Genomic DNA, 15,177 nt, shown 5'->3' with positions numbered 1-15,177 from the left:
TTAAAGTTTGATCTCTGTAACTAATAAACATGGTTTTAAGACATAATCTCAACTCAGTAATATTATCAGTATGAAAAGCATAAGTTGTTTGAGGTACCTTTAATTCACCAGTTTTAGGGCTGCCATCAGCATTTGCCATTAAAGCATAATTCACCTCATCTTCAGAATCTGAAGAGTCTGTCCAGCTTTTCTTCTTTGTGACAAGTGCCTTGCCTTTGTCACTCTTTCCTTTCTTGCAGTCAGGAGATATGTGGCCTCTTTCACCATAATTGTAGCATTTGACATTTGAGTTGTCTCCTCTGTCTGACTTTGCACTTTTTCCTTCATACTTTCTGAACCCTTTCTTATCAGTATTTCCACCTTTCTTGGAAAACTTCTTTCCCCTTCTGAATTTCCTGTAGGCTATCTTTGTGATACCCTTCACCATAAGAGCACACAATTTCATCATCTCTTCATCAACATCCATTTCAGGTAAACTTTCAGTTTCTGAATCATCATCATCAGAATTTGATGATCTTGAATCAGACTTTATGATGAGAACCTTTCCTTTGCCTTTCTTTGAGACAACCATTTTCGGGGATTCCTCCTCAGCCTGAAGAGCAACTGTCCTTGACTTTCTCCCATATTTCTTGCTTCTTTGATCCATCTCAAGTTCATAAGTCTTGAGCATACCATAAATTTCATCAAGAGTAGTTTCATCAAGAGCATAGTTGTCTCTTATAGTAGTAGACCTTAAATCCCAACTTTCAGGAAGACCTAAAAGGAATTTTAGATTTGTATCTTCAAGATCATATTCCTTGTCCACCAGTGACAGATCATTCAAGAGTTTGATGAACCTGTCATATAAGTCAGTTAATGACTCATCACCTTTTGAGTCAAAGAGCTCATACTCTTGAGTGAGTATAGTCCTCCTGTTCTTCTTGATTGCATTAGTTCTCTGGCATCTTGTCTCCAAGGCATCCCATATCTCCTTTGCAGTCTTGCAATGAATTACCCTGTTTGACATGACATTATCAATAACACTATGCAGCAAATGCCTTACCTTTGCATCCTTGGCAATGGATGAGATATCTTCAGCTGTATAGTCACTTTTCTCCTTTGGTATGGTCTTTGTTGGCTGATTTGTAACTACAACAGAGAGCTTGGTTGGCTTATGTGGCCCTTCATTAATTCTATCAAGGTATTCTGGATCTGTAGCCTCCAGAAACATAGCCATCTTCACTTTCCATATGGGATACTCAGAAGGTCTCAGTATGGGAACCCTAATAGTCTCATATCGACTGTGGGTTTGAGTCTTTTGAGTTTCTTCAGTTTTAGTAGGCTTGGTTGGATTTTCTGCTTCTTTAGACATGATTTTTTTGGATCTTTACTGTATGTGTGTTAACAGATAAGCTCTGATACCAATTGTTAGGTCACACAATACTGTAGAAGGGGGTTGAATATAGTGTTTTATACAATCAAATCGATTTGAACACAAGTAACAGTAAACAGATATATTCAATATAATAAACTCTGTTACAATGGAACTATTCTCTCTCAGTGATGAACAAATATCACGAGAGCTACTAGGTTACAATGTATGATCTTCTCGATAATGATAACACATCTAATGTAAACCTATGCATGTGTTTATATAGTACACAGTTACAAGATAACTTCTAATTGATATGGAATATAATTCTGTCTCCTAAAATATTTTAATCAGATATCTTATACGATTCTTTCAGTCCTCTAACTCTTTCCATGCATATCTTCTTTTGTATTAGTCTCGATCTTCTTTCCTGTAAATCAGCTTCCTTCCTTAACTATAAGTACTCCCGTACTTAAGTTCTGATATCTATCTTCTGATATTTATCTTCTGATAACCTAAGTTCTGATATCCTTAAGTTCTGACTTCCAGTAAGTACTGATTCCAGTAAGTATTGATATTTCATGTTTGTTAAGATCTGAAAACTAAACATGAAACATATTAGACATGACATCTCAAATATATCTAACAATAATAAACCCCAAAAACAACTAGTATCTAAATAAAATAAAGTATGAGGAAAGATTAAAACTACCAACCAGAATATTATTATTACAACCCTTATAATATTAAATCCAAATTATTCGATTCTGATTTGGAATCGACAGATAACCCAAAAGTATCTGATCCAGCTATTAAAATTCCCACCAACTAAAGTCGCTTCCTCATACAACATATCCCTGATCTGGCACCTGAAATCCGACGGTATGGAAAGGACCTCCAGGAACACTCTTACGAGCGGTGCGCCTAAGTCTTGCCATTTTCTTGCTTAACTGCCATGGTTAGATCAACACAAATATAAAATTAAAAAGGCTCAGCAAGTAACTATTTAAACAGTTCTAAATATTAAAACAAAAATAATAGAGGCATTCTTACTCTCCATAAACTAGATGGGAGTATTCTATCAATCTCTAGGAAAAAGGGTTTAAAAAAAGGGTTTAAAAAAAGGGTTTCAAGTCTTTCAAAATTAAGTTTTGTATATCATCATTTAACAAGATCAAACGATAGGGTTCTCAGAGAGTTTCTCACAACATTTAAAGAAAATCAAACCAAGCTTTGAGTATCAAATGTCAAAATAGAATGACAAGGTTCTCGATTAAGATTTCTCTCAACTTTAGGAAATTCAATACAGACTATTCAATTTCAAACCAAATGTAATAAATAATGCTTGTTGCACAATTATAAATCTTTCAATTTTATATTTTAACAACAAAGAACCCTTGATTGAAATATCCATCTTTTAAATATAATACGGGTAATCAGCCCGTACTGACCTTCATCCGGTTATTAAGGTACCTATGGCATTATTTCAGCCTATATACATGACTAGCCCCGCTAGCCTCCTAAGTGACTGGATTAGTCCCACTAGTGTCTTACGTCTTTATCCAATCTTTATGAATTTATTTGAAAAACCTTTATATTGGAGAATACATAAATTTAACTAAATTCATTTTAAGATTACCACTACGTGAACTCATTTGGACCTTTTCAAGTCAACTATTATTCTTAGGTTCAATTCAAGAATTCAAGGGAAACAAGCAAATTGGAAATAAAAGGTTTGTAAGTTGGGTAATGATCAATCAACAAGCAAGGTATTTACATGGTTTTTATCAAGGTAGTTTCAAAGAATGACAAATGAACATGGCACAAGTTTACTATCATAGGAATCTAGGTTAACAAGGTATTGAATAGGAAAGATTCACTACATCACTTGGGTTAAAGGATCACAAGGATAGCAAAAATATGAAAATGGGGTATAAGTGCTTGAAACGAAGGTGCTACTACCAGGATTATCACATGGTTCAATAACGGTAATAAGAACATTTTTTACTCAATCGGTAGATATCATCAATATCCTTCTTACGATCAAATCACAATAAAAAGCAGAGTTACTTGCCTCACAAAGCTTTCCTGTTTTATGGAGTTTGAGCTACTGCCACCTAAGACCTCTTTTAATTTCCCAGCCTAAATGCTTTCGCTTTCCAAATCTACAATACAAACGAACCCTAATTAGAAACCATATCAATCTCCTGACATTTTTTAGAATGTCTACTCTTCCACCCTTATCGTATTATCTCAATATAACTAAATGTTATAGAACACATATCAAATATCTATTCAAATATTCTTTAAATCAATGACAAATAATTTACTTTACACATAGCACATAATCATGAATTCACATATCCTGATGTATTCATTCATATCCAAGCCTTTACATTTATACTCGTATTTATATATATACCTCCTTTTCAAAAACCAGGCATGACGTATTTGTAAATATGTTATCCCTTTTCTCAACAACAATCAGCAACACTCAACCAATTCTTAGGCCATTTATACTTAAAAATATATAGCATGCAATTTACCTTTTACAATTAACGTCATAACAACTTAACCTACCAAATCAAAACTATAACACGCAAATCGATTTCAAGAATTCGCTTCTTATTTCTTTAATACCGGGCATAGGACTTATATTGTTCAGTGGTAGATTTTAAGCCAGATATTTTATGACCATATATTATTTTAGATATAATTCTCTTAAATTCGTTCTTTTTTCTCATTTTCATTTCGTGTAAACTAAGAAGAACAACCCTTCTAGAAGGGGAGCTATTTCCGAATGACTTTCTAGCTATGTGATGGAAGCCTAGTAGGATACCACATGTTGTTAAATTTCTTATTAAGTACTAAAGGTTGACCACCTTTTGTACTAACTATGCGATGTAACAAGTGTTCATGATCATAGTGATCTCTCAATAAATTCTTTTACTTCGAAAGCTATAACACTAGAAGATATGATGAGAGTCTGTGCCATAGACTTGAAAGGAATTTTGAATGGTCACTTAGCACGTATCAAGTTTTCTTACGATAATAAGTTTTAGGTCAGTATCAGGATGGCGCCTTATGAGACTCTTTAGGGAAGACAATGTCGATCTCCCTTGTATCAAGATAAAGCTGGAGAGCGCCAGATGCTCGGACCAGCGGTGGTCCAAAGAACCAATGATATAATAGATTCAATATGGGGACGGATGGAGGTAGCCCATGATCGATAGAAGAAGTACGCCAGTTTGGCCCGGAAGGGAAATGAGTATGAAATAGGGAACCTAGTACTGTTAAAGGTATTCCCTTGGATAAAGGATTGATGAGGTTTTGAAAGAAAGGGAAGTCAAGTCCAAGGTGCATTGGACCGTTCGAGATATTAAGACGTATTGGGAAGTTAGCATACGAACTAGCCCTACCCCCGAACGTGCAGCAAGTTTACAATGTGTTCCATGTTGCAATGATAAGGGAGTATAATCTGGATGCCAAACATATAGTGGAATACGAACATGTAGACATGCAACCAGACTTGACCTATATGGAGAAACCAGTAAGGGTTATGGGCCAAAAGGAACAACTGCTTAAGAACAGGGTTATCAAGCTAGTCATGGTTTTATGGAAGAACCACAATGTGAAAGAATCGACTTGGGAACTAGATAGCGCGATGCTAGAAAAGTATCCTCATTTTTTTTATCTAATTCCGGGACGGAATTCCTTTAAAGAGGGGAGAATGTAATAACCCCAAATTTTTGGAATTTTTGTAATCCTTATGAATAGTAACTTTTTACTGATTGTGCTGATTAAATAAAATTATCAGACGACATTATATAGGAGTACTGTTATAGAAATTCTGAGATTGTGTTAATATTCCATAAAGTAAATGAGTGTATGTAAACACTACAAGAAACATAGAAATAGACATCACTTATAAACCGATGTTAAAAAAATTTAAAAGCGGTGTTTTTACATGTGTAGAGAAAGGTCCAGTCTTTTAGACATCGGTTTACAACTGATGTTTAAGATATACCTAGACAACAGTTCTAACTTAAAAATTGATGTATTTTTTTAATATCTTAAAGTTTAACACATGATAAGCGGTTCAATATTAGTAAATCTCATAATTACTATCAATTTAAGCATGTCACACACAAGTGAAAAAAGACAAAGACAACGATTATGTAAATCAGGATGTTTTAAATAAGTACTTTTGACATCGGTTATTTTTCGTACTAATGTAAACAATAATATTAGACATTGGTTATGTGGACCTATATCTGGGATCACTTTTGAACTGTTGTTAAAGATGTAATAAAACATCGGGTTTCTTCAATTAAATTGATGTTTTGTCAACAGGAGACATGAGTTCCTCAATAATCAGTTGATGTCAAACCTCCATGGGACATCAGTTATTTGTTTAAAAATGATGTGTTTTAGTCATCCAAATATTAGCATATTCATAAATAATATGAACCAAAATAAATAAGAACCATACACAAATAGTTAGTTTGTACATTAATTATTCAAACATCCAGCAAAATTCTAGACACCAGCCAATCGGATGCCATACATATGAAAAGTACAAAAATCTAACAAGGGACATCAGCGACTAGAAGATAACCAGAATATACCTAAAAAAGAGCAATAAAAGAAAATATTATAGGACACTGATAATTATGTTCTTATGCTGGAAAGTATCTATACTGGTGCCATGTTAGCCAACGTCATTTGAAGTAGTCAATTTCCTAAGGAGACATTCTCATGATCTTTTAGACTTTGAAGGTAACATGATTAAAAAGGAATACAATTCAAGGATTATAATAGAGGATCATTAAAGGAATATAAGATATTAAGTGAGGTTCAGGGAAGCCCAAGTAATAAGGTCCTGAATATAATCCCTCAAACGATCAACGAGAACAAGGGTTAAGCGAACCGTATAACGAATAAGCGACCAAGAATCAAGCTTGTACAAGAAGCACGGAACTAGAAACAAGGTAACATCATCAAACCAAAAGATAATGACAAGTGGCATGGAATGAAGTATGCAGGATGATGTAAGCAATTAGAAAAGATATTTATGTAAGAATGATTCTGGACCAAGTGTTTTAACCAACCAATTAACCTAGGTTAAGTAGATATTTCTTCTTGGGTGATTTATGGCCAAGTAAATTAACCTTGTTTAAGCCAAGGTTAAGCTTAACGAAGGATAATTCACCATATATTTCACAAAACACAAACAAAAAACATTTCATTTCTCCCTCACCACTTTGCTCTCAGACTAATCAGAGACAACAACTTCAAACTGCTCTATCACCTTCGATTCTCACTCAAATACTGTGTTCTATAGCTCGTTGGAAAGTTATTGAGATGGCCTACAACTCTTTCTTCATAAGTCTCATCCAGATAAGCACGGTAAGACCCTCATTTTTCCAGTTCTTTCAAGCAGACTAATAGTAACTCCGAAAGTTCTAACTTTTTCTTGAACTCCTTTGCAAGTTTGAACATGATAAACATAGATCAAGGGTCTCTTAAGGATTACAAGATCTTGTTAGTGTGATCAAGGAAGGTATACCTCTTAGTTTAGCTTGATGTTTATTACTGGGGATGATGATAGTTATGTTTTAGTACATGTATGCTTAGATCTATTACCTCGAACCATGATTAAGCATGTTTTAATGGCGGGAACCTTGAGTTAGTGAAAATTGAGTATTAGATGATGTTCTTGAGATATTTGTGAAGACAAAATAGAGTTGATGATGCTTCGGTTGTTATTTTAATAAATGTTAAAGATTGAAAATCTTGGAATCAAAGTAAACATAAAGTTATAATGTCCGATTTTTCAATCCCCTGTTTTATGAGTAACTTTTGGACTTGAAACCCTAACTTTTAAACCTTAACATTGTCATGTTTAGCTAGATCATGTCGTAAACTTCATTTTGATATGTGCTTCGCTTAGATCCGAATTACGGTTTAGAGAAACGGCCGTTTTAAGTAACGGTGTTTCGCGAACGAACCCTTACCCCTCGCATAACTTTGAAACCTTGTTTAAGGATCTTAAAAGACTAATTGGATTACGAAACAATTATGTAAGGTGGACTAGGAAGTTGTTAAAGTACGCACGAAAGAGTCACCTTAAAATGTTTATTGGTTAATTTTATAAAAATGGTGGAGCCGAGGGTACTCGAGCGACTAATGTGAATCCTTACGCATGGAAGCGAGTGTTAAGGTATAAATAGATAAAGTTTAGTTTCTTAAGAGACCGTGGATTAATTCCGGCTCATATGTTATTTATAGGTTATCAGACTCATCCCGGACCTATTTCTACCCCATATTGCTCAGGCAAGTTTTCTACTCGTATATTGTTGTTGTGATGATTATATGTATATGCATTATCTTGAGATAAGTGCACGGTGATTATTAGAAAATCTTGGTATATATTGAAGCATGTTGATATGATATATATATGCATGCCTGTTTCAGAAATCTTAATATCTCATTGTCGATCCAATTGATTATAACTGCATAATATCTATGCTAGAGATAGGCATTATTTACGTATACCCATAGTATAGGGGACCCAAAGTTGAACATTTTTCCTAAAACCGGGAGATGAGGTTCTCGAGTATATTCTATGTCACACCCCCACCTTAAATAGCAAAATAAATATAGCTATTACATCATTTTAATGAAGAATACACAACCAACTCCAAGATCTTACAGTTTAGGGTTTGGAACAGCCCAACACTACCAACTATTACATCTGATTACAAATACCGAGTCCTCACACAACTATTATTACTTATTCTACCTGCGCTCGAACATAAGCATCAGCATCACAAGTCTTACGGGCAGTCTTCTTGAATCTAACCATAGCTGCTAGCTGTAATATCAGGGTAAGCAAGAAGTGAGACAAATGCTCAACAAGTGCTAACAGTACGACACACAACATAAATTGAGATATACTTTTAAGAATGACAATGGAAAGGCATAACCAAAGGTAACGAGAGATAAAAACTATGTGAGATGGTATCATTTTGCTTGCATCAAAACAATTTTAAAATCATGTCTTAATCAAAATCATTTTATGACGCTACGGATTACAGCCGGTGATCAGCCGCGAAGTAATCCCGAACCTCGCTGGGTTCTAAAACATTAATGGGAATCCCTAGGCAACTTTTAAGCCTAATATAAGTGTGGAAAGGACTCGCGTCTCAGTCCAGATCCACCATTCAAAGAAAACATTCACCCCCCTTTGGGACTGAAAACCCACATTTTATTTATTTCAAAAGCTGATGCCGAATTGTAACGAAATCTCTTTTAACAGTAAACATTTTTATCAAGGGATTATAGATCAACTCGAAACACGGGAAATATGGTACTAAATCTCAGAGCCATGATTCACAAAACTAAACTCTATTAGGGTAACTGAAAGGTTTTCATGTACCAAAGTTTGGACAAGGGAATTTAGTGAGGCTATTGGATATCATGAAAGGAAGTGCCAAATTAGGCTTAAAGCAATGGTTTCTCATCAAAGTTCAAGTGCTGGATCATCAAGAATCTAAGCTTTATGAATACTAAGGGTGTTAAGGTATGAAGAATGATTTTTAGCTCAGGATATATCAGAATTGACAAGCTTTAGGATAAGAAAGAGGGTATCAATCAATGAGGAATCAAGCTGGTAAGTATCTGACTATCAGAATTCAAAGTAAGGTTCTATAGGGGTTCAAGTATCAGGATGAGATATTAATACTTAGGAAACATCAACATATTAATCAAGAGGATCCATCAAGTAATATTTCAACTCTTCATTTTATCATGGCATTAAACTATCATGAAAGACTTTTGAACTACTTGCAATACGTACTCGAGGGTTCATGGCATCTCTATGTAACTCAAAGATAAACAAAAGATACGCTTGATTTAAATATATCAAAATGACTCAGGATAATTGCATCAATATATATATGAACTGTTTATAGTAAATACGAAGGTCAAGTTGAATCACTTGCCTTGAGATAGGCTGGTCTGGTCTGACTGGTAGGAGAAACAACTGGAGCTTCACTCGACTTTTATGGCAAGTTTTCCCTCGTCTTGAGATCCTACATAAATAATAATAATCCTCATTATAATATATTCTTACCATCTTAACCTATTTACAACCCGAAATTAAACACGGATGGCACTTAGGCCTATATGCACTTAAATTTATATTCACTTTTAAATTATAATTGCACACACATAGCCACATATTCACATATCATATATTAACACCAAATAACACCATATATACCATAATGCAACACTAGGCTTGGATGATCTCGACTCACCACTTTAAGTCACTTGGTCGCTAAACTAGACAAGGTCTTCTAATTTTGGCTTCCTAACTCGATGTGCCTTTCCTAAATTATCCAAAACATTTTGACCCTCACTTGTGCCTTTTGCTCTACTGACCTTATACTATCTTACAACTATGGTGGTCGACCTAATACTCACTTCTAAGTGTTCTAAAACGATGTGATAAGTGATAGTGCTCACTGGTGCAAATTTCAGAATGACAACTATGGTTTCTTGAGTACATTAGACACTCTTAAACTACAAGTTTTCCTTCAAAACTTTTACACAAGACTCTCCTGACCTAAGGGCATCTCACAAACTTGATGTGGCTCAAGGGCCTGGCTTGGGCCTTCTTGGGCCTAAGCTAAAAGTCCAAGGTTCCCCTGTTTTTCTGGGCAGAAAATGTCCTGACTTGAATTAACTTGTGACACATGTTTCTAGCTCATATCCTATGAACTATGGTTGGAAACACTTCTCTGACATACCCTCTAACTAAGGCCCAATTGGGCCTAATGAGGGCCTACCCATGATATGGTCAAATCTCCCTATTTCTAAGTTGTAACAAAACTGTCCCCTGCTGGACAGATTTTGTGATTCTACTTGTGCACCTAATCAAATGACATGCAAACCTCCAACCAACTCCTAAAACCTTTTATATACTCCCAATACTAACTTCTGGTAGCTTGGGCCTCAAAGTGCACACCAATGACATGGTCAAAACTCACTCTAAACCTCAGGGTGCTATACTGATTTTTCTGCAGAAACTATAACTCTCATTTTCCAAGGTTTTGACTTGACAAACTCAACTAACAACAACTCAATACTTAAACCAAGACTTATACATGGTAATCTACTGAACTAACTCCCTTATTCTCAAAATAAACTTGGGTGAGATCATCCATGCCCAAAAACAACAACATGCAACCAAATATATAACATGCAACTCATGGAAAGCACATAACAAGATTTCGGCTAGGCATAAAGTTTTAAATGCTTGCAAAATCGACTTGCACCTAATACTCATCCTTAATAATCATGAAATATAACTTCTTTTAAGTATTAATAAGAAATTTATCATGAAAACAATCTATTTTAAACACACATATTTCGAATTTAGAGATTTTTAAACATAACTACATGATTTCGAAAAGAGTAGCATGCAAAACATGGTTTATCATCATTTTAATGTCTTAAAACTAACATGCATGGCTAAACATAAATATATAATAAAATTTCAGTAGAATGCAAAGGATTTTAAAGCATGATATCTCCATAAAACACTTAGTTAGCACATATACATAATATATCTCATAGAGAGCTCTTGAATTCACAAGAATCAAGAGTTTCTCTTTGGAGATCACATAAGAACTACACATGCATCCATGGAAATTCAACTTCCAAGTCACAAAACACTTGGAAATTATATAAGATGAATGTAGGTAAAAGATTTACACTTGGGAAGATGAAGAATGAATTGAAAAATGGAAGGGGGTGGGGAATTGGCCTTCGGCCGAGAGCAATGTGGGAGGGGGAGGAGAGAAAATTTGTGGGGTGTTGGAGTGTGGAATGAGAATGACTTCTCCCACTTTGATTTCTTTGTTTTATGCTATTTGGTTTACAAATGATGAGTGGAAGTGAGAACTTACAAAGATGTCCCTTGGTTAAAGTTAGGCCATTTTGCATGCAAGGCTAAGGTAGTAATTTGGTAATAATCAAATGAGTTAGTGGGGTTGGAAAAGTCTTGTTCGCCCTTTGAGAGAATAGATGTGTGATTTGCATGCATGGTCTCTTATGTAATTTGATAAATATGACAACTAAAATTTATAATGATTTATTTTTATAAAATAAAATACAAGTTCAAAAATTATAAAATTTATATCATAAAATAACTTGGATTTTTAGAGACTTTATAAAATCATTTTCAAAATTTGTGAACAAAATACCTTTTAAAAGAAATTTTTTCCAAAGCTTAGAATATTCCTTATAAATCAAAAATAAAGAAATTAAATAAACTCTTGCTTTGAAAAATCATATACTACACAAAGCAAATTTATAATGCAGAAACTTTCACTCATACTAGCGTACAATCATTGAATATATTTTCATTTGACTTTAATATTATACCCAATCCACAAATAATATTACATAAAATGCCGGTCGTAACATTCTATATAATTTTCTATAACTATTAATCGAATAAGATATATTCGATAGTTTTGAATAATAACCTACTTTATTTTCGATTATTCGAATAAAGATCTTACTTTCATATAAGTATATCTTTTGTTATTTATCATTTATTTCAAGTATTAGTTTCAAAACTTCTACTTCATTTATTTTATAAAAACTATTTTTGGGAATATTATTTAAATATGAATATTCAGATATTTTCTAATATATCAGAACTGGTTTATTTTATTAAATCATTCTTACTCAAAATGTTTCCAAATATATTTTCAAATCTTCAAAATGGTTTTAAAAGTTGGAGCGGATCCCAAAACTCATTTTTAATTTAAACATTTTCTTTTGTAGAGGGATTTAAATACTCGCTCAAAACCTTCGGGATCCGGCTCCGTGGTGTATTTTTGTCGTAACGAAGTTACGAAATGATAATAGAGTCTTTGATTACTTGCCCAACATTCGGGAAGTAAGCCCAATTAGAATGCGTCGGCATAGATGACATGGGCTCAGTGGGAGTCCATCAAAGCATAAGTGGCTGAGTGGCAGTTTAACATAAGGTCCTAATATGGCTAGGGTGATGACCAGTGGGGAATTCATCCATCTACTAGTAGAAAAGGTTACATGATTGATATCTTTTCCTGATCAGCAAGGTATCGGGTTTATTCCAAAGTTTTCCTCCTTCCAAAATCATTGGGTATTACATCTCTGTTTATACTTTTCATAATAGAGGGTTTCAAGGAGTGTATGAGATATATATGTGTATATATATCGGGACTAATGAAGTATCTCGTAACTTCACTTCTTTTCAATGATATTTCAAAGATTGATTATATACACGTTTTATCTTGTAGTTTCATCTATGTGATGAAATTTTGAAAACTTATTATACATTGAACAGTGGTAGTTCAAGTAGGTTTTCTAAAGGGTATAAGTATATTGGAGTATTTTGTAACTTCTTCTTTTTAAGCCTATATCCAATAAGTAATTACCTTATACTTGATAAAGATTTTCAGTAACTTATCGATTCAGATACTTATATTATTGATTAAACTATATATTATCTTGCGAGCTTTAATGCTCACTCTTGCTTCACTTCTTCATCACACAACAGCTAGGCAAGATGAACAGGACCAAGTTCCCAATTCACGAACAGATTGGAAATGTTCTTCAGCTTTTTGTAGGCGTTGATGCCGTAATGGCCGAGGTAGGAGCTTCCAATAGGCTAGGTTTTCAAATTTTGATGTACTAGACTTATGTATATTTATGAATTGTAATAATGGCAAAGAATATGTAAATTTATTCAGAAAACCTTTTGAGGTGTAATGACTTATAATTATAGAATAAAATGACTTGTATTAATTTTGTTATTCATTTCTAAGACTATAAATTTGGTATGTGTGTGTATATTCTGGGGTCACAATACGCAGTAGTTGGTTGTTTATTAAGATTAAGTGTTATTAATGGCAATGGAACTCGTGACAACCCGGATCCCGGACCCCGGATTTGGGGGTGTTACACACACCAAGGACTCACCAAAAATCATCCATCAAGAAGAGAACCTCCCAAGATACCAAGAAAGGTATAAACCTTTATCCAAACTTTGTTTAAGCTTTAAATTTCAAGAAAAGTAAGGATCTTGGATGTAAGCATAGTTTTGATGGTTGTTTAGTTATTAAATGCTAAGGTTGATATTATGTCCTCAAGAACTTGATATTATTGAGATGATTAAGTAGTTAAGATATTGGATTGTTGATTATTGGATGATAATTAGTAGTTTAGAATTAAAACGAAACACAGATCGTAAATGTAACAATGTTATAACGATCGAATCATGACATTAAGTTTTATGCAAAGATACAGAAGGTGTAAACTATCTTTTATTAAAAAATAAGATTCAATAAGAATAGATATTGTTATAAGGATCATTTAGGCGCTTGAATCGCTTAATTTCTATTTACGGTTCAAACATTAGGTCCGTTTTAGTAAAAATTATTTACGCGACAAAAACTTCTACGAATTATGAACTTTGGAAGTATAAATGATCTACTTAAAATTATTCAAAAATCATGAAAATATTACAGGGATTGATAAATGGATTATAAAAACTTTCATTAAAATTTCAAGTGAAATTATGGATTTTTAAGTTCTATAAAAATATCGGAGTCGGAGTCGAGGTCGTACGAGTAGAAATCTCTAAGAATCGCGAGAGGAGCCGAGTGGTAAAAGAGAATAAGAATAATGGACATAAAGGATTGTGAAACGAAAATGAAGTTAATAACTACTCATGTTTATTAAAATAATGAGAGTAAAACGAGTCGTGCAAATTGATTATAAACATTTTGTTGTGCAAGACATGCCTGTATCATAACAAGACTAAGTCTTAGTGACAACCCTGAGATTAGTTGTACTGTAACCTTAATCTGTAATTCATACTTGTAACACTTAATGTCTGTAAAATGTAAATGGAGCAGGCTGGAGCATTTTTCTCTAAACAGTGTCAAGCCTAAGAATTCTATCTGGAAGAAGATCAAGAAGATCATGCCTCAGAAGAATTATGAAGAAGCTTGGAGTTGAATAAATCTGTTTGGTGTAAAACATTCTAAGTCAAGATCTCTACAAGTCACAGAATTAGTGTTATAGAGAAGTCATTCGAGAACTCAAAAAGACCTATCGAGAACTCAGAAAGACCTATTGAGAACTCAGGAATTATCTATCGAGAACTCAGGAAATGTTATTGGAGATATCGATAAGTCAGATACCCATTCGAGGACTCAGAGATATCGACAAGTATACATTCATTAGAGAACTCTGAGTTATCGATAAGCCAAAGTCCATTAGAGAACTCTGAGTTATCGATAAACCAAAATTCACTAGAGAACTTAGAGTTGTCGATAAGTCAAGTCAACAATGAAGTTTCAGAGATATCGACAAGCCAACATGCCTATCGAGATGTCGAGTTCTCTACAGCTTAATTGAAGATCTCAAAGTGAAGAAATTTCTCTAAGTACAGAATTACAAAACAGTTCAATATCCAAGGTTACAAATCAACAAACAATTCACATAGCTGGATTGACAAGTCTACAAAAAGCAGCTTGAGAGATGTGCAAGATCAATGACAAAGATTAACTGACAGAGGAGATTAAAGTAATCACGGGATGCTAAAGATATGCTAAGCCAGAAATGGATGATTTGCTTTTCTATAAATAGAAATGACAAGTGACAGTTTAGAAAAGCTAATAGCATGTTTATTATCCATTGTGTAAACCAGCAGTTAACTGAGTTATAAAGTTAACACCGTTCCTCTAGTTAAGTAG

Source organism: Apium graveolens, chromosome 8 (assembly GCF_009905375.1).
Source record: "Apium graveolens cultivar Ventura chromosome 8, ASM990537v1, whole genome shotgun sequence".
NCBI lineage: Eukaryota > Viridiplantae > Streptophyta > Magnoliopsida > Apiales > Apiaceae > Apium > Apium graveolens.
This window is presented reverse-complemented; position numbering follows the sequence as displayed.